This window comes from Carcharodon carcharias, chromosome 6, assembly GCF_017639515.1.
Source record: "Carcharodon carcharias isolate sCarCar2 chromosome 6, sCarCar2.pri, whole genome shotgun sequence".
NCBI classification, from domain to species: Eukaryota; Metazoa; Chordata; class Chondrichthyes; order Lamniformes; family Lamnidae; genus Carcharodon; species Carcharodon carcharias.
The window spans coordinates 69,277,519-69,299,202 of NC_054472.1; positions in this window are offsets into that span (position 1 = coordinate 69,277,519).

Sequence of the window (21,684 nt, forward strand, 5' to 3'; positions counted from 1 at the left end):
TCTTGCAACCAAGGCATCAACAGGTCATCCTGTGATTCATCAGAAGGGATTCCACTCGCTTATTGTTCAGCTTACATGTAACCACTGGAAGATTTTCTTGTATATCTGTGCAAGATAACCCAGCAGCTGCCATGATTCCTTCATTCTGCAATATTCACATCTTTCACAGGTCTTTCTACTGCCATGCAGAGTAAGTGGATGTCTCCTTGGAGATAAGGGCTCCCTCTGAGGACCTGGACCTGTCTCATGACAGCTGTTTGGAGCCCTACCACTGAATCAGAGGAGGGGCACAAGAATCACATGACCACAAGAGCACTCATTTAAGCCAAGGGGTTGCTGAAGATGTGATTCAGATGTCTGAACAGCCTTGGGGTACATACTCATCAGTATGTACCAGCAATGATAGAATGATAGCAGCCTGCTGTGCCCTTCACAACATTGTGTTGCAGAGAGGAGAGGAGCTGCAGGAAGTAGAAGTTGCAGAACACTTGGCAATCTCTGAGGAGGTGGAGGAGGAAGAGGTAAAGCCAGATAAGGCCATGGTGTCTGCAGCCACTCACCTAGCTGCCAGAAAAATTCACAACAGCCTCATACAAGCATGCTTCAGCTAATTTGATGGTGTGAGGCCATATGGCATTGCAATCAAAAGTCTTCTGGCACCCCACCCACCCATCTATCCCTCACATCCCCAGACCTCCTACCCCCACAACCACCCCATCCCTCCCCCACTATCCCAAAACAAATCATCCACACTGTCAAAAATCCAACCATCGCATTCAAACCCTTCTCTCTCATCTCCCCACCTGGGCATACTATTCGCCTGAAGGCTATTATCCATCTGGAATTTAGGTTGCAACAATGTAAAGGCAGGAGAATGAAGAGTTCAAATAAAGGGTTTGACTCATTGCAATAAAAATATGCATAATGACATTAACATCATTATACACACTGAATTTCTTTGTACAGCTAATAAGTCTTTTTCATCCACTTCCTATTACTCCATGTGGTTCAACCTGTGTGACTTCAGCAGAGCTGGGGGCAAGCTGCTTGTTCCCTGCTCTGACAGATGAGATGCCCATTGCAGATGACTCTGCTGAGCTGTGTTTGGAGTGCCCTGCATCCGCTGCACTGCTGCCCCTGTGTTCATCACCTGCTCCTGCTCACGTGTGATGCGAACCTCACCACATGCCAACATAGCTATCTCTATTCCAGTCCACTGAGGTGTTTATATCTGTGCTGGTGGATGGCGTACATGAGTCATGTAACAGTGGATCATTAGAGTGCTTGCCCTCCTCAACCTCCTACCGCTGTTGCTCCTCTGTCACCCATGAAGGATCCGTGGGAGATAAAAGACATCAATTATTGCTGACGTGGGAAAATGTTCAAAATCTACGTTGTGCGTATTGTGACATTTCAGTTAAAGGTGACATCAATTCAGCCTGAGTGACTGTTATGTGCCAAGTGATAGTGTGATATCTACTGCTGTCACTAGGTATGTGAGAGACACACATCTCTCTCCATTGCCAGTGCCCATGGACCGTGCCATCCTGCCAATGTCTAAAGCTTGTTCCTCTGCAGTGGTCAATGTGGCTATGACCACAGGTCCAGCCCTGGTTCTATGCCACTTCCTGGAGTTGTTTTCTCTCTTCTCCTGTGAGGGGAGAAAGCAGAGAGTTAAGAGTGTGAGAAATGGAATGTGTGGAGAGAAGGAAATAACATCAACTGTGGTGGCTGTGAGGCAGGAGTGTGAGATAGAAATAAAGTGAGGGTGAGTGTGAATATTGGCTGTTCAGTTGGGGATTTGAGGAGGTGCCTCAGGAGACAAATGAGTGGAGCTGCAAGGTGTGTTGACCTGAGGAGTGTTGTCCAGGAGAATGCTTGAGAAATTAGAGCGTGGTCATTGGTACCTGAAAGTGTTATGCCATTCACCTTTCCTGCCCCATGAGGTCATTGAACCTCTTTGGCATTGTATCCAGGCTGGAACTCTTGCTGCTCCATCCTCAGTCACTTGCATCCATGCCTGCTTAGTTTGAGAGGCTGCCCTCTTCCCCCTGTCTGCAGCAAACAGCACTTCACTATAGTCCCTCACGTACTACAGCAGGATCTCCAGGAAAGAGTCAGAGACCTGAGGGCACCCTTTCTGTGTCTCCTTTCTAATTCTGCAGTTGCTGAAGTCCCAGGAAGTAATGCAGAATTCAGCTCCTGTGACCCTGTCAGGGTCTTTTTAACTAGAAACTCTTCCTTTGACAGATGCAGATCATCTTTGTGTCCGCACAGGGTGATTGACAAGGAAATCTGGAAGCAGGATGCTAAAGTTGTGGCCGGGTTAAGGAGCTATGGCAAAGCTCGATTCTCTGACCAAGGGGTTCCCGAGCAGCAGCTGGCTCCGCCTCAGTCAGACAGGCTGTTTCAATAAAATTCTGACCAATGGCAATGCTGCATTTCCTCAGTACCTGCTGCAGTTGTGTGCTCTGTCCTGGAATGGGGCTTCAATCTATGATCCTTTAACCTGACTCATTAATGTGGCAGTATGAGAGTGACAGGACAAACCTTATTCTTTCCAAAATGAGCAGAGACGGTCCCTGTCAGATGTTCAGGGGTTGGTTGATCTAAATAAACGAGAAGGTCAAGAGTGAAAGTTCCATCATCAGATGGAGTCAGATGCCCCAAGGGCTGGAGTATTCAAGAAGGGCTGCATGCAATTAAAGGATTGAGTTGGCTTTTGGAAGCAGGACTAGAAATGGTTCACAGGTCAGAAAAGGTGAGCATCTAACTCCTCTGAGGCTGACATAAAAGTGGTACTGTTTCAAGTTAAGGAAAGGAGGAATGTAATTGAGAATCAGGGAAGAAGCCATGCAGTAGTTCTCTTACACGCTAGTGCACTGAAGCCTCGAAAAATCCCTTCCACCTACTGCTACTGCCACCCGTTCCATGAATCCTGACTGATTGTGGCTGCAGGATCTGGAAACAGCAGCAACCAATTAACTTCCTCCAGTAGGAGAAGACAGCACAAAATGCCAGGAAACGGCAAACCTCTTGAAACGGACGTGTCAACATCCGGCATTTAACAACTCATGAAGAGGAAACAATGGCCATAATTGGCTTTAACTCTGGCCTGGCAGTTGGAAAATGTATGTGCCTTCATTGTGATCTTAAATATGTTTCTATGCATTCAACCATTTCACCAGCTACCACTATCCTCATGATAGTTCACAAAGTAGCTGATTAAAATAGGATACTGATGTAACACGCCAAATTATTAATACTGTTTTCCCCACCAAAGGCTCCAAGTCAGGGTATAGGGAAGGTTGTTGAAGAGCAAAATCTTGCAGTCCCCTCTTCTGATGCCTAGCATCAGACCTTTCCTGATTTCAAAGTTGTGAAGCGCATAACATCCTGCCACAATTAAATAACACAGTGTTGGGCACAAACCATGGATTGTTTTTGGATCATCATAATCCATAATTCTCAGTGTCACAACAAATGTTGCGTACACTTCTTGAAGCATCAGGGGACCTCTGCTGCAAAGTTTTCAACGTAAATGTGATGCCCTTATGTGTGTTATAGCATTTGCAGTGAGTTTGAAAAGCTGAAGTATTTCAATAAGAGAAAGTAGATTTTAAAATGTCAGCTGTTCAGAAACAAAAAGCTATCTATAAAATATATTTTTTTAAAAATTCAACCCCATCCCAAATCTGGATTCAGCAGCGAATTTAGTTTATTATGTTTCACAACCTATATCTTCATCTTTGGATAATGGATTGCAGGGATTGATAAGTGGCTGATAAGTATAGAGCTTGTAAATATTATCCACTTGACTTTTCAGATAAAAGCATTGATCTTTCTAGTTTTCTAGATACTGTAAATAATATACTTTAAATTGAATGCAAAAATATGTGCAGCTGCATATATTTTGATTATCGCTGTCATTGATGGCTTGTGAATAAAATTTGATTTAGATTAACCAAATAAAATAAGTTAAGTTAAATTAGTATATTTTTAATACATCAATTCCTTTCATATGCAGCAAATGCAGAATACATTGCAAGTACCCAGCATGTTAATCAATATTTGAAAGAGAAAAGTTGTAATTTTATGGTAGTACTGGGTGGAGCAGCAGCACGTCCACAGGTAAACTTTACCCTATTTTTGTTCAGCCACAAGTTTTGGTGATTTCCTAATCTTCCTCCTCTTCATCCTCCCGTTAATGCCCGGATGTTGTTGAAGGCTAATCAACCTCTTGGTTGCTGCAAGGGCATTACACCAGCCAGCATGATAGAGGACTTCTGGACCTCTTCCACCAAAATGTGAAGGTCCTGGTCAGAAAAGCGTGGGACAGCTGGACCCATCCCTTTCCTGTGTCTCGTCTGGGTGACATTCTATGAATAAAGATGGAAGGCGAAATATGTTGTGAGCTAGATTACAATACTCTCAATCACTTTTGTGTGTTTATTCCCACTAACCATTTTCAATATATCATTAATGATTGCTGATAAGGTTTGGTGCAGAAACCGGCTCTGTGCAAATGTTTGGTTTCATGTATGTTGCAGCTGTGACTCCAAGGTAGCATACTGTGCTCTGCGACCACTGACACTGCCGAATTCCTTCCTCTTAGTCACACTGTTATGCCCCAATAGTGTGCAGTTGTGAGGTCAAGGGTCAACAATGCAGGTGCATCCTGATAGATGGGTGGCAAAAGGACATGTGGGTGGGATAATGACCATGGCAATGTTCAACATTCATCGATCCACTGAGTCTTGGCAGCTAGCTACATGACTGCATAATATCTGTACCAGATAGTGGTGGCAAAACTATGCCATCCCACTGGCTGTGTCTTGAGAATCTAATCCATGCTTTCAGTGGTTCAGTAGAGTACACTTTGATTAGGCAGCAACAATGAAAATTCTCTCATAGGGAAAGCTCATGATGGGGCATCCATTCCAGGATCAGCTAACGGTTGGACAACATTTACAGCTTGGACACTCAGTTGACAAGGCAAAGACATCCCCTTTAAGGCACAAGGACTTCACCATTAATGACCTTTTTATTTGCGCCCGAGTTGGCCGACCCGTGCCGGGCCAGCCCTGACTGCTACTAATTTCTGTCGAGAAAAGGGTTAACATCAGGAGCACCTGATACGAGTGTAACTACCGATGTAACTATGATGCAATATCACATGATTAAGTAACTGAGATCTGGTGGGAAGCAGAAGTGCAACCTGGTGTAGAGCTACTGAGATGCACATAGATCTGTAAATGGACAAGAATAGTTTTTATGAATAGCAGTCTGTGGTAGCATTCTTAGAGTAACAGACAAACCCTAAAGAAACCCCAGCTAGACCCAGACCTCAAGACAAAACACTGCTAGTGCTGCCCATGCCAACTCCTATTCTAGCCTGTCTCTACTGGACTGAAAATCGGAAATTTGCACAAACATTTTTAGAGGTCGGGTTTGCGGAGCCAGGAATTCTCTCATTTTTGATCACCTGATTCAGGAGTGAAAACCTGGACCATGGTATTGTGAATGGAAATGGGGTTTGACAAATTCATTAGATTTCTTTGAGTACTCTGGGTGTACCTACACCACATGAACTGCAGCGGTTCAAGAAGATAGCTCACCACCACCTTCTCAAGGCAACTCCCACATCCAGTAAACAAATAAACTTTTAAAAAGATGTAACAAGCAGGCTGGATAAAGGGGAGCCAGTAAATGTAGTGCATTTGGATTTTCAATTGGCATTCAACAAGATAAGAGCTTGTAGTGTTGCGGGGTAACATATTAGCATGCGTAGAGGACTGGCTAACTAACAGGAAATAGAAATTTGGGATAAATGGATCATTTTCAGGATAGCAAACTGTAACTTGGGAGACTTATAGAGAAGGCAAATGCACGTGGGATAAAGCGTAATTTGATAAGGTGGATTCAAAATTGGCTTAGTTATAGGAGACAGAGGGTGATGACAGAAGGCTGCTTTAGTGACTGGAAGCCAGTGTCCAGTGGCATACCACAGGGATCTGTGCTGGGTCCTCTATTATTCAGCATTTATATAAACAAAATAGATGACTATGTGGGGGGTAGGATTAGTAAGTTTGTGGATTGGCCAGGTGGTTAACAGTGATGTTGAGTGCCTTGGGCTACAGGAATAAAGAGACGGGATGATCAAATGGGCAGATAAATGGCAGATGGAATTTAACCCTGACAAATGTGAGGTGATACACATTGGAAGGAGTAATTTGACAAGGAAGTATTTAATGAACAGCATGACACTAGGAAGTTCTGAGGAACAAAGGGACCTTGGCGTGTGTGTCCATAGATCTCTGAACGCAGAGGGGCATGTTAGTTGGGTGGTGAAAAAGGCATATGGGACTTGCCTTTATCAATTGAGGCATAGATTACAAAAGTAGGGAGGTCATGTTGGAGTTGTAAAGAACTTTGGTGAGGCCACAGTTGGAGTACTGTGTGCGGATCTGGTTGCCAAATTATAGGAAGGATGGGATTAGATAGGTTGGTCAGGTGTTTCTCACGTGTCGATGCAGACTCGATGGGCTGAAGGGCCTCTTCTGAACTCTGTGATTCAGTGATTCTATGAGTACCACAGGGATTATTGCTGGGGCATCAACAATCTATATTAATGACTTGGATGAAGACACCGACTGTATTATAGCCAACTTTGCTGATGATATGAAGATAGGTAGGAAAGCAAGTTGTGAGGAGGATGTAAAGAGCCTGCAAAGGGATATAAACAGATTAGATGAATGGGCTAAAATTTGGCAGATGGAGTATAAGGTGTCCACTTTGGCAGGAAGAATAGGAAGGCAGAATATTATTAAATGGAGAGAGATTGTAGAATGCTGTGGTATAGAGGGACTTAGATGTCTTTGTACAAGAATCACAAAATGTCAGCAGGCAGGTACAACAAGTAAGCAGGAAGGCAAATAGAATGTTTTTGGTCTTTGTTGCAAGAGGGATGGAATATAAAAGTAGGGAAATCTTGCTACAACTGTCCAGGGATTTGGTGAGACCACACCTGGAGTACTGTGTACAGTTTTGGTCACCTTACTTAAGGAGGAACATAATTACATTAGAAGCATTGCAGAGAAGGTTCACTAGGCTGATTCCTGGGATGAAGGGGTTGTCTTATGAGGAAAGATTGAGCAGGTCGGGCCTATACTCATCAGAGTTTAGAAGAATGAGAGGTGATACTATTGAAACATATGAGATTTTGAGCGGGCGTGACAGGTTAAATGCTGTGAGGGTAGTTCCCCTCATAGGGAACCTAGAACTAGAGGCATGGTTTCAAAATAAGGAGGAATTACTTCTCTCAGAGGGTCATTAGTGTTTGGAATTCTCTTCCACAGAAAGCAGTAGAGGCTAGATCATTGAATACATTCAAGTTTGAGTTGGACAGATTTTTGATTCTCAAGGGGATCAAGAGTCCTGAAGGAAGACAGGAAGGTGGAGTTAAGGCCACAATCAGATCAGCCATCATCCTCCCATTACTGCCCAGATGTTGTTGAAGGCTAATCAACGTCTTGGTTGCTGCAAGGGCATTACACCAGCCAGCATGATAGAGGACTTCTGGACCTCTTCCACCAAAATGTGAAAGTCCTGGTCAGAAAAGCGTGGGGAGCTGGACCTATCCCTTTCCTGTGTCTCGTCTGGGTGACATTCTATGAATTAAGATGGAAGGCGAAATGGGTTGCGAGCTAGATTACAATACTCTCAATCACTTTTGTGTGTTTACACACACTAACCTTTTTCAATATATCATTAATGATTGCTGATAAGGTTTGGTGCAGAAACTGGCTCTGTGCAAATGTTTGGTTTCATGTATGTTGCAGCTGTGCCTCCAAGGTAGCATGCTGTGCTCTGCGACCAATGACCCTATTAAATTCCTTCCTCTTAGTCACACTGTTATGCCCTGATAGTGTGCAGTTGTGAGGCACCTGGTCAAGGGTCAACAGTGCGGGCGCATCCTGGTAGATGGGTGGCATGATCTTATTGAATAGCAGGCCAGACTTGAAAGGCTGATTGGCCTATACATGCTCCTAACTTCTTATGTCCTTATAACATTTCCTCCAGTGTTGTCACTTGCCATGGCCTCCCTTTTTATACAAGAGGAGAGAAGATGTGTGTGGGTTCAGCCTCCAGTGGGAAATTCCTATTTGGAGTTTGTTTTCAACATTGCCCTGCAACAAAGAAGGCAGGAGAAGGATGCAGAATAAAGTGTGCTATAGTAACTGTAGGAGAGTGAGATGAATTGAGGGAGGGAGGTATTAAAAATACTGAGATTGGAGGCAGCAGAGGTAAGCAAAGTGAGCAAGAGAACAGAATTGTTCCGTTGGCACCTCTGGTAAGGTCAGTCAATGTCTTGTGGCATTGAGGCAGGGTGATCAAATCTGGGCCAAGAAAATAAGGGACACTTCACCATGGGGGTTGTTGGCAAGACCATGGGAGTAGGGGGTGAAGTGCTGGCAATATTGTGGGAGAGCAGGTGGTGGAGGGAAGGGGGGAAATGCTGGTGAGACCCTGGCAGCTCAGACCCCATCCCCAGGACACCCATTGGATAGCCCCAAACACAACCCACCAGCCTGCCATGGCTAATGCAGTCACAGAGATACAAAGCCTACACAGATGGAAGAAAACCAGGACAAAACACATCCTGGGAAGGCCTGACCCAGGGTGCAGGACAAAAAGCAAAATTACGGGATAGTCCCAGAAAATCCAGGATGGGTGGTCACCCATAATTCATGATTGAAGCCATGTTCTTGGAGCTAAGCTCCCTGACATTGACCTCCTCAATGACATCCGCCCAATTGTAAAGCAGTTGTTGCTTGGAAAGCTTTCTGATCCCTGTGGAGAAAAGGATCTCCTTCCTCCTGTCCACTATCAGCACCAAGGCCTCCAAAGTGGCATCAGAGAACCATCGTGCCCTCTCAATATTTACTGCAGCCATTCCTCTGGTCAGAAGTTTGGATGCAGAGTGCGCCTTCTCTTTAAGAGCTTCTGACTGCTTTGAAGTGACATTAGAGATATCTGGTCCCCATAACAGGTGTGCAGCTAATGAAAACCATGGACTGTTCATGGATGGCTGAGACATGATAATTGGCAGCTTGAATATTATGTGCTGCCTGGGACAACACTAACAGTTGAGCTGTGCTCCATTTTTGGGTGCAATCAAAGCTCTAGGCATGCTTTATATATTCTCCCTGAGGCAAAGAGCTGCCTCAGGGAGATTAACTGATTTAAAAAATAACTAAAGATTTGATAAATGTTATGAAACATGTCCCCTCATGTGATTCTGTCACATGAGCAGGGGCATGTTATTTGTGAAAAATTAAAGCCTTTATTTAATTCTTATTTGCTTTTGGAAACCTCATCCCGCCCATGGATGAGGTTTCAAAAAAGTGCAAAGGCCACTTGGTCTTTTTGCCTGCCCGCCAACCACAAAGTTGGCGAAAATTTTACTTAATTACCTTATAAATGGCCTTAATAGGCCTTTTAATTGTTGGCGGTTGTGCTGCCAACTACGGCGCATGCCCACCGACGGAAATACCGCCAGAGTGCGCGATGGCATTCGGATGCACGCCCGACATCATCGTGCATCATTTTATGCTCAGTCTGGTCGGGCGTGCGCCTACCTGACGATCTAAAAATCCTGCCCCAAGTCTCCATTTGCCTGCTCAGGTGTTCTGTAAAAGATCCCATGGCATGATTTGGAGAAAAAAAATGAGGTAATTGGATCTGAGGTACAGGTCAGTGCAGATCTAATATAAGGTGAACAGGCGTGAGGGGCTGAATGGTCTGCCCCTATTCCTGTCTTCTTTCATGGTGTCATGACAAACACTTAACTCTCCATCAACACCATTTAAAACAGGTCACCTTGTTGCTTTTTGAGGGACCTCGCTGTGCAAAATGTCTGTTGCGTTTGCCTACAAACAAAGTTAATTTTTAAAAATTCATTCATGGGATGAGGGCATCGCTGGTTAGGCCATCATTTATTGCCCATTCCTAATTGCCCTTGAGAAGGTGGTGGTGAGTTGCCTTCTTGAATCGCTGCTGTCCATGTTGCATAGGTACAACCACTGTGCTGTTAGGGAGGGGTTCCAGGATTTTGACCCAACAACAGTGAAGGAATGGTGACATAGTCAGGATGGAGTGTGGCTTGGAGGGGAACTTAGTGGTGGTGTTCCTATGTTTCTGATGCCCTTGTCCTTCTAGATGGTAGCAGTCCTGGGTTTGGAAGGTGTTATCTAAGGAGCCTTGGTTAGTTCATGTATTGCACCTTGTAGATGTACACACTGCTGCCGCTGTGCGTCAGTGATGGAGGGAGTGAATGTTTGTGTATGGGGTGCCAATCAAGCAGACTGCTTTGTCCTGGGTGGTGTCAAGCTTCTTAAGTATTGTTGTAGCTGCACTCATCCAAAGAAGTGGATAGTATTCCATCATACTCCTGACTTGTGACTTGTAGATGGTGGACAGGCTTTGGGGAGTCAGGAGGTGAGTTACTCACTGCATGAATTCCTAGCCTCTGACCTGCTCTAGTAACCACAGTGCTTATATGGCTAGTCCAGCTCAGCTTCTGGTCAATGGTAACCCCCAGGATTTTGATAGTGAGGGAATTAAGTGATGGCAATGCCACTGAATGTCAAAGGGCAATGATTAGATTCTTCCTTGTTGGAGATGGCCATTGTCTGGCACTTCTGTGGCATGAATGTCACTTGCCACTTGTCAGGCCAAATCTGGATATTGTCCAGATCTTGCTGAATTTGGGCATGGACTGCTTCAGTATCTGAGGATTCATGAATGGTGCTGAATGTTGTGCAATCATCATACCCACTTCTGATCTTATGATGGAGGGAAGGTCATTGATGAAGCAGCTGAAGATAGTTGAGCCGAGGACACTACCCTGAGGAACTCCTGCAGTGATGTCCTGGAGTTGAGGTGATTGACCTCTAACAACCACAACCATCTTCCTTTGTGCTAGGTATGACTCCAACCAGTGGAGAATTTTCCCTCGATTCCCATTGACTCCACTTTTGCTGGGGCTCCTTGATGCCACACTCAGTCAAATGCTGTCTTGACGTCAAGGGCAGAGACTCTCGCCTCACCTCGGGAGTTCAGCTCTTGTTCATGTTTGAACCCAGGCTGTAATGAAGCCAGGAGCTGAGTGATCCTGACGGAACAGGTTATTGCTCAGCAAGTGCCATTTGATAGCACTGTTGATGACTCCTTCCATCATTTTACTGATAATCGAGGGTAGACTAATGGAGCGGTAATTGGCCAGGTTGGATTTGTCTGTGAGTACATCTGGGATATGAAAGGTGCTGTATAAATCTTTTTCACTGCATTCACTGTGATTTCCTCAAATACTTCAATTAGTCAAGCTGGGCCAACCTTTTGTAAATCCATGTTGATTGCCCATGGTTAGCTCATGCCTTTCTAAGTGTCTGCTAATTTCATCCCATATTATTGGCTTGACAATACTTTAAAAAAAATCCATTTGTGTTGAATATTAGGAATTCAGGTGTCAACATTCCTGATTGCTTGCCTGTAGAAAGAATTGATCACTAATCATGAGGCACATGTCCCTGAGTTCGTGATCTATGCTTTCATTTGGACTGTAATATATTCAATCATTAAGCACCAGAAGTAAACAATCATTTGAATCCAGATAGTGGAAGTATCAAATTACAGCTTTTATGCCCAATTTGTTTTCATTCAGGGCTTTTTAAGGATGTAATATTCATTAGCATTTAATTATCCAAACAAATGAAATTGACGAGGATGGTGGCTGAGCCGCACAAGTCTTACTTTGAAGAAGCAAACTGAATAACCTTGTGGGGAATATTGTATTCAATTCATACTAAGGCTTTGAATTTGCTTTATTTTGGTTTTTTTTTTAAAAGTCTACCACTTGTAGAACCTGTTGAAAGACTGTTGTGTAATAGCCATCCAATGTTCAGTAATCCTCCAACCATTAATTATTTGGCAAGTTGAGAATTTCCTGCTTAAAGAATTAGGGAAAATAAATTCAAAAGGAAATTTAGTACTCTATGGTTTGAAATTACAATGACTTAAAGGCAGTTTAATTTATGATTTGGTGTATGCTTGTTTCCCTTTCTGTTTTTATTTTCACAGTGACTGATTGATGTAACAGACTGAGCATAATAATAATCAGCTCTCTTTCACAGCTTCCTTCTCATTACATATTCAACAGACAGAACACAGGTCCAAATATGCCAATGTAAAAAAAATTGTAAAATCCCCAAACACATCATAACATTTTCTATTGTAAACATTTATGAACATGTTTGTATTTTAATCTCTTCTGTTGCATTGACAGAGCCAGTGTTGGAACTGTGAGCAGCAACTGAGGGTGAGGGCAAACCACAAAGAACAACAATGTAGAAGAGGAACTGGAGGTCTTTTCTCATGTTTTATCTCTCCTGGGCATCAGTGCCGAGAGTGAAGTAGCTTAAACACTCATTTCTCCCAAGAAAGAGTACTATTTCCTCTCTTTGTGAAGAATTTCCTATGAGTATAGGTACTGGGCATAACTGTGTATGGAACGTAGCAATGTGCAGCGTTCTGTGCACTCAGCTGGGGATTGTGGTAGTTGTGTAGTTTAACAAATAGCATTTTCATTCAATATTTTATCTTATTTTTAATATAAAACTTACTTGTCCCTAGCAATCAAGTTTTTAAAAATCAAAACATTTGACCTTTGTTGTGATATTTAACTTTAAAGTTATAACCCTGAAATTACTTTTCATAGGATCAGCAGATAACAAACACTGAAAGTACATATACAAAATTAAACTGGAACTATTTTAGCAGGAGTATTCCCATCCCCACCATCCCCCACCTCCCATGTTTCTCATGACACTTCTGTTCCCAAGCAATCCACTCCCACCAACATTCACAATTAACTAGTTAATGGAATAATTTCTTTAAAATCAACGTTGAACAGATCCAGCGCAGCAGGTGAGTTAATTCCTCCTTTGTCATTTCAATCTCCCCCAGCTTAAAGCTGATGCATCTTTCTCTAAAAACAAAGGGGTCTCAATAAGCGACCACAGACTCGTCAAACAAATATTTTATTCTTAATTCCATTCCCTTTTTTAGTAGGAAGAAAACATTTTACCTACTCTACCTTCTGAACTCTAGGGAATACAATTGAAGTTTATGTAAATTGTCCTCATAACTTAACCTTTTCATTAGGATTAAATCAGCACTGTACTCCCTCTAATGCCAATATATTTTTCCTGAATTTTGGTGCCTTAAACTGAACACAGGAATCCAGATGAGGTTCTTGTGATATTGTGAATATTCATATTTCAGAATTCAGTATCACTAGTGTCCTGTAAGCCTAGTAGAAAAACTACATTATCCACACAGCCACTTTGAGGGTAAAATTATTGTTAATATATTGCAAATCTGTGCCAAAATGTAAACGACTTGTGGGCCCATATTAGAAAGAGATTGGCACACACAAAATCAAGTTCATGAAAGACATTTATGGTTGGTAGTGAGAGGTGATTTTCATCCTACCATTCTGACCCAGATTTGAACTCAGAAACTAGCCAGTTCTCCGGAATATCCCACTAACAAACATTTGCAGCAAGTTTCAGCAAAAATTAAGAAATGTTTTTTCAAAAGTCTTAGGGCAGAATATTGCCCTTGGTGGGCGAGCGGGCCCCACCAGCTTGGTGGCAGGCGGACAGCCGGCCCCTGCCGCTGAAATGGGGCCCGCCGCCATTTTGAGTGGGCGGGCCAATTAAGGCCCATCCAGCGGCCTGCCCGACAGGAAGCGCTGTGCGGGGGATTGGTGGTGGGGGGAGGGAATCCCCAACTGTCAAAGTGCGCTCTTCCGCGCATGCGTGCGAAAGAACGCACTGCTCCCTGAGACTAAGTGCTGTCTCAGCGAGATTATTGACAGTGTACAAAACTTAAAAAATAGAAAAATAAAAATATTATTAACATGTCCCCCTCATGTGACAACGTCACACAAGATGGGACATGCTAATAAATATCACATGACAGTTATTAAAGTTTTTAAAAAGGAACATTAAACCTCATCCCGCCAGTTTCATGTATTATCAGAAGCCCGCTGGGGCTCCTGGCCCGCCCGCCAGCCTTAAGGTTGGACGTGCAGGGCCTTTAATTACTTTAATTACCCTTAATTGGCCATAGACAGGTCAGCGGGCGGACAGCTAATTTCGCTGTCTGCCTGCCTTCCTGAAAATTTAAAGGGACCGGGATGACGTCAGAGGTTCCTCCTGACGTCATCCCGTGTCATTTTCCCGTTGGTGAGTGGGCCCCGTCCCCAAATCACCAACGAGAAAATTCTGGCCTTCGTTGTATAATGATTTGTACAGAATAATGAAGCTTTTATAACAGAACCGTCACAACTTATTAAAATTATGATTTGATACATTGCCTTATTGACGGTGAGCAATATAGCTGGAGAATCTAGTATAGTGGCTGGAATATTTTTCGCTTGTTTATTTGGCTTTGTAACAAACAAACATACTATTGAACCATAAGTTATTGACACAAAGTTTATTCCCCTACCTTAATTTCCCTCTTACATTTTTGCTATTTAAGTAAACACTTGGCCTGATATACAGATACTAATTTTTTTGAGTTTTATATTAGTTAGGATAACATCAATGTAGTCGCAGACAACTGTAACAAGGATTTGAAATAGTCTGGAAGGTACAAAGAGGAGAACCCCAGATATCTGTGCATTTTGCCTCACAGTTTATGTCATGACAAGGCAATTCCAGAAAAACAAGCTAATTGGACAAACCCCTGCTTCCAATGAATAAGAAAGACGAAAGTCAAAAGAAAATACTTTATATATATATTACACCTCCATTTACCTCATAATATTTGTTGGCTTTACAGCCAATTGGGTACTTTTGAATGTAATAACTTTGCACTGTGAAGAAATGCGGCAGCTTATTTTACACAAGCTTCCTCAGCTAGCATTGCAATAAAGACCAGATAATCTGTTTTCCTGCTGTTGGTTGAAGAATAAATAATGTCCAGGTCACTCAGGAAAACTGCCCTGATATTTCAAGGATCTTTTATGTTCATCAGAAGGGAGGGCAGGACCTGGGTTTAGCATCTCACCAAAAGGATGGCAGCAACACTCTTCACTACCACACTGAAGTGTCAGCCTAAATAGCATGATAAAGTTTCTGAACTGAAGTTTGAAGCCACAATCTTCTGACTCAAAGGCAAGGATGCCAATGCTGACACTTAATGATGTACACCCAGAGCCTATTCCACAACTGCAACTGACTGGATTTCATTATAATGGTATATTTGCACTGATTCTCAGATCTTATTCCAGGACAGTGATTTTAATGGGCCGAAGTCTTGCTATTTGAAAGTAGGGAGTCAGTCTTGAATGCTATTGGACTCCACAATGTAATATGGAGATCTAAAGTGCTAACATGGGAACTGTCTTCCTGCTTTTCCATTAATCTGCCAAATATTCACAAAGTCAGATTTTAGCGGATCTATGATCTCAACAACTGTTATACAATACAGTTAAATAAATGAAGGGGTACTTTACATTTGAAATTGAGTATTACAAATATATTTGAAACTTATATATCAAGAAAAGCCATCCAGTGCCATTTTCTTCTTTTTAATTCTTTTTCATTATCTTATTATTTTTACTTTCCACTTGTTCATTTACTATCACCCAATGAGATAATGAATGAGAGGTTTGCTTCCATTCTTATACTCCTGTCACCCTTGACAGGAGTAAGGGTGAGATACATGAGATAGGTTTTAATCCTCGCTTCCAGTAGGAAGCACCTAGCTTCTACTCATCATTTCTCATTATACTCCAACAATATGATAGGATGGCCAATTGTGAGCACAAAATCTTGTTGTATCATTCTGTGGCAAAGTGTGATGCTTCGATGCATATTTAAAAAGTAAACTTTAGCAGGTAGCTAGCTAAATGATAAAAAACATTTTTTGGATAAATATAAATCCATTTATCAGATGTTTGAGCATTATCAGCTGTCATTTCAATAATTGCCTTTTTGTTGTCAACTACAAACCCATAGTAGTACATAGAACAAGAAAACGTTGTGAACTTTCACCACATTTACATTAGTTACAACTCGAAGCAAATCAATGCAAATCCTTCTGGATGGAAGTAAAATCAATGACACAGAACCCTTCTGACTAGTGCTATTGTATATAGACACAGACTTTTCAAATAAAGAAGAAAAGGAGGCACTGTGATTATAGTACTTTTCACATAGTCGTTACAATGTTTTGACATAATTTACTTGATGGTAAACAATCATCACTTTCACTTAGACATGAGCCAGTCTGTTCAGAGAACTTGCAAATGTTAACTCCAATTAATCTGCTGAAGATGTTTACATTTAAAAAGATGAAGTACCCAAGATGCACTTATCTGAAGTGCTCATTAAAACACTTATCTCACAGATCTGAAGAGCTGGCTCTATTCTGTCCATTTTCACTTTACAATATCACAGAGGACCATGTTCTGTATATGTATGCAACTGGGTGGCTGAATTAATGCAAAAAAAGCATTTGGTGGGAAGATAAAGTATTTTTCCCTTTAGTAGGGGAATGTCATCTCAATGGCAAATAAACACATGTTTTTACTGCATAACTAATGTGCATAAATTTATTCATACAGCTTTATGTGATCATTTGGCACTATTTTTCAATTTATCTAATCTCCTACATTTCCCAATCTTGCTGGTGTCCTGGATGTTGGGCTTTGGTTCATCACCTTAATTTTTAAAAACTAGTAAAATCAAATCTTGGAATTGATGTAGGACTTAATTCTTCCATTTATTTGCCAAACACTGAAGTTTAAAAGGAACACATATTATTAACATTTTACTTTGTGTTATAATGCACACTAGCTGATGCAGAATTCTGACTGTAGAAACTTGCAACGTCCATTCAGGAGTATTGGCTTGACGTAGATGAATGATCTGATTACATGACGAAGTAGATTCACTCAAGCCAAAAAAATCAGGCCTCAACTGCATTTGGGCAAACACTGGGGTGGGGGGAATTTTTGCCCCCTGGTCATGACATCATGGCGATCTGATGTTCTTCAGATATTCATCTTTAGGAATTTCAATATTTCTGGCAAAACATGAAGAGCCTGATGGTGAAGGAAACTCCAAATTTAAGCTGTTTCTAATGTTGCAGGTAAGTGTTGTAAGGATTGCAGCCTGGCTTTGACTTGGTCTCAGGGCCTATGTCAAATGGATTGGGCGTGGGGTTGAAATATCAATCTGGGGGCATGGACACTGGGACTCAGGAGTGGCAGAAATTGAGAAGATGGTTAAATATGTGTTTGGGAGGAGTAAGAGTGCTTACATTAATGTATGTTACTTATCTTTTTGCAGGTAATCACTTGTGGATGTTTCCCTGAGTGCACCCCACAAACACTGACTGCCTCAAACTAATCTTGGATAGGCCATAAGCAGGCGTTAGGCCCCACCCCCCCCCCCCCATTTTCAAAGGACTTAAAGCTTACACCAAGTACTGGTAAAGGATGCAACTTGTTTGCCTTTACCTAATATGGCAGGAGGTGTAATTCCAGCTGGAAACATGCACACCAAGGGGCCTTAGAAATCTGAGTAGTGCCTGAAAATGAGTGCTGTACAGCAACTTCTAGATCTTAATCTTTGCCTCAAAATACACCCTAAGAATTTTGTGATGAATGTTGTTAATAGGAGGTTAGCAGTCATCATGCACGTTAAAGTGTGTCGCAGTGTTCATGTTTTATTTTCTACAGAAGGAAAAACTACATTTTGTGATCTCAGGACATCAGTCATTACAATGTTCCTAGCATTGTGTATGTCTGATAGAGTTTCTAGTGTTTGCAGAAGAGCCGGCCAAACCCTTCCCCTGGTGAACCGCACAACACTCCCTTTCTATTCATAATCAAACTAAAGTGAATCACTCTGTTGTTAGAGCCAAGCACAGGCTGACACAAAGCTTGATACATGTTCCAAAACCTGCCAAATGTTTATGAGAAGTTAGCTTTCAAAAAGGTATCTTGACAGCAACTGCACTGCCTCATATTTTTAATGGGATCTCACAAAGGAACTTATACCGTGCCCCAAGTGCCTCTGTGTTAGATGGACAAGTTATGTTTGTATTTACAATTTACAATTTTTGAAAGAGTGTTAAATGTATAGATGTTTTATTTTATGTTGCTGAGAAAATAATGTAGTTAGGCTCCTTTTATAAAACTGACTTAAGTACTGTGTGGCGGTGTAATAGTGGAACACCTTGGCATGGTAGCGCACTGTACAATTGTGACTGTTTATTAATGCTGTCTATCCAAGTTGCTCAGTAGAAGTGGGGTGTTTTCCTCACTGAGAGTAAGGGGGGACTTAGTGAATCAACCACTGCCATGTGTCCAGGCAGTGACTCAAGAGGGCGGGGAGGGGGAACCTGAACAAATCTAGGACACACATAAAAGGAGAATAAAAAGTAAAAAAAAGGACAGAAAGTGAATAAAATGCCATAGCAGGTAATTCAATTTTAAGTCACAGATATGTGTAATTTTATATAATTATGCTCAAATCTGAAGTGTTACTAGGTTATATTCATGTGATTATAAGCAGTTTATTTTTCAACATTATGGATCAGGTTTACTTAGAGAGTGAATAAGTGAATTACATTTGCCTAAAACCATATACAGCTAGACTAACATCCTCTGAAGTGCTCTCGAGAGCCATTCATTTAACTTGTGTTAATACAGGTAAATAGATCAGTGATATAAGCCTATAAAAAACACCTCCATTTACATAGCGCTTTTCACGCCCACCAGGTGTCTCAAAGCAATGTCAATGAAGTACTTTTAGAAGTGTAGTCTCTGTTGTCACAAAATTTGCACTCAGCAAACTCCCACAAACAGCAAAGTGACAGTAACCCAGTGATGGGTTTATTGTGATGTTGAGAGATAAATATTGGCCAGGATACTGGGCATAACTCCCCTGCTCTTCTACGAAATAATACCATGGGTAGGATTTTTCAGTTGACGTGCGGGGGCGGGCCTGACATGTTGACATGTAAAATGACACGCGATGACGTGGGGTGTGCGTCCCGACGTCATCACGCTGTCTCCTGATGTTTCATTCGGCGCACGTGCGCCAGAGTCAGCTGCGCGCCCGCCGATATGTAAACGGCCTATTAAAGCCATTAAGGAACTGATTACAGTAATTGTCAACGCTGCCTGTCCAACCTTAAGGTTGACGGGCAGGCGAAAAGGCCAAGCAGCCTTCACGTTTTTTAGAAAACCTCATCCACAAGCGGGATGAGGTTTCCTAAAGCTTTTATTAATTAAATTTTAAAAATTTCATAAATATAAAAACATGTCCCCTCTCATGTGACACAGTCACATGAGAGGGAACATGTTTAAATAAATCTGTAAACCTTTTATTCATTATTTACAATAACGATTCATTCTCCCTGAGGCAGCTCCATGCCTCAGGGAAATTGAAGCGCTCTTTCACACGCATGCGCAAAAGAGTGTTGGCCCCTACTCTCTCTCCTCCCCCTGCCCACACAGAAGCGCTACTGCTCGCATATTATGCTGGAGCGGCCTTAATTGGCCCACTTGCTTAAAATGGCAGCACGGAGCCAATCACAGGTGGTGATCGGCTCCGCAACTGCCCCCGCCCGCTCCCACCGAGCCTGCCCACCACCTGAAAAATTCAGACCCATGGGATCTTTGGTTTAAAGTCTCACCCAAAAGACAACACTTCCAACAGTGCAGCGCTCCTGAGTGCTGCATTGTTGTGTCAGCCTTGATTTTTGAGCTCAAGACCTGAAGTGAGACTTGAACCCAGAGCTTTGTGATTCAGAGGTGAATGTATCACCAAGTGAACTATGGCTGGCACTCTAAAAGCACACTAGAGGCAAAATTGGCAAAATGTTTATCATTGGTTTTCAAGAGAATTTAATCTGACGCCTGAGAAACATATTTTAGGCAGTTTTTTAATAATTTGCTTTTCCATTCATCATTTCTTTTGTGAATATTTCTAAGTATCATAATTACTTTTCTATACTTTTTGAACATATGAATCTAAGCATAATATTGAATAACAAAGTCTCATCAATTTTCCCAAATCCACTGTCCTTAGGTCTTTTTGACTGTTGATAGTTAAACTTAAAGAAAGAAGCACGTTAAATGGAAAAACAGCACTGCAAATGCTTATCTGCAGAATAGCTCCATGGTTTTATTTTTACTAAAAGCTATACTTTTTGAATGCTGGTATTTTACCAAATGCCCAATGAAACAAAAAAGGCTTAAGATAGAATGGTACAGCGATAGTGAAGGAATCTTGGGAAGGATGTAGCACATCTCAGGGGAGTTTTCCACACAGGGACCAGAGATTACCAGTGTAATCAAGGCTCACTGAGTTTGCACCAGATTCTCACTTCATCCTAAATTCCAATGGGACAGGGAGGCAAACAAGTTTTCTGCCTTCTCCACGTATGTCTGGCAGTGTCTTTGCTTGTGTAATTGGGATTATTCTTGGACTACTCAAAAAATTTCACCCAATATGCCTTCTGCTAGGCCCAGTGGAACTGAGCCTTGAGTCCTGTACAGCCCAACGAATATTGGCAAGGAAGGCAGTCAATTAATTTTACGACTGATTACCTTTCAGGAGCTACTCCCTTTGGAACATTAAAAAATACTCCCTTTGGCTCTTTCCAGGCTTCAGTGTTAGACTGATAAAATGCTATCCTGGTTAGGGCCTGCTTATGCTACCACTCATTCACTATCATACTGTTTTGTGTGACTGTCCAAGATGAATTTCACCTCCATTGACATCAAAAGTAGAGCTGATCAATTATAGAAACACTTCCCCTTCTTCATCATTTACAGTATTTTTACCCATGCCAAACTTTAGATAACTAAAGTTATCTATCATCATAGCCCTGTTATTTGTACATTTCTTTAATATATCCAGATACTTCATCTTCTGTCTCATTTCTACTATTTGATGGTTTGCATTAAACTCCCCATAGAGTAACAATTCCCTTCTCATTCTTCACTCCGACCAAATTAATGGAGCTTTGCACCATTCCGTACATTCTAGTGTTGTAAAGCAACATTTTATTCCTCGTTTTATTCCTACTATTACATACCCATTGAGACCCATAAATTTTTAAAATAAAGGAATCCACATAACACAAATGGAAAGAAAACCGATGGAGAAGATTTCACGTTTTAAAACCTTTATTGTAACAAGCCAACTAAAGTCAACATAATTCAAACTTAAATGCTGGGATTTTACAGCCCCTCCCGCCCAATGGGATATTACAGTCCCGTGCTACTGAATGGAGATTTAAGTGGCTCGCCGCATCCTCCGGGAGGATACACGCTGCGGCAGGGCCAACTCAACCTCCGCTATGTAGGATTTCTCACTATCCACTCAATTGTTTTGACTCTTCGGTCACAGACGTATTTCAACCGAAGCCCCTAGACAAGGTTAACATTAACAAGACAAACATCTATAAACCCTCTCTCTCTTGGACCATTACTGTCCTGATGCCGTAGCTACGCAGTTCCTCTTTAGCAGAACAATCATCACACATCAGTTCATGGTCCAGTTGTCTGCTACAAACACTCAGCTTGCT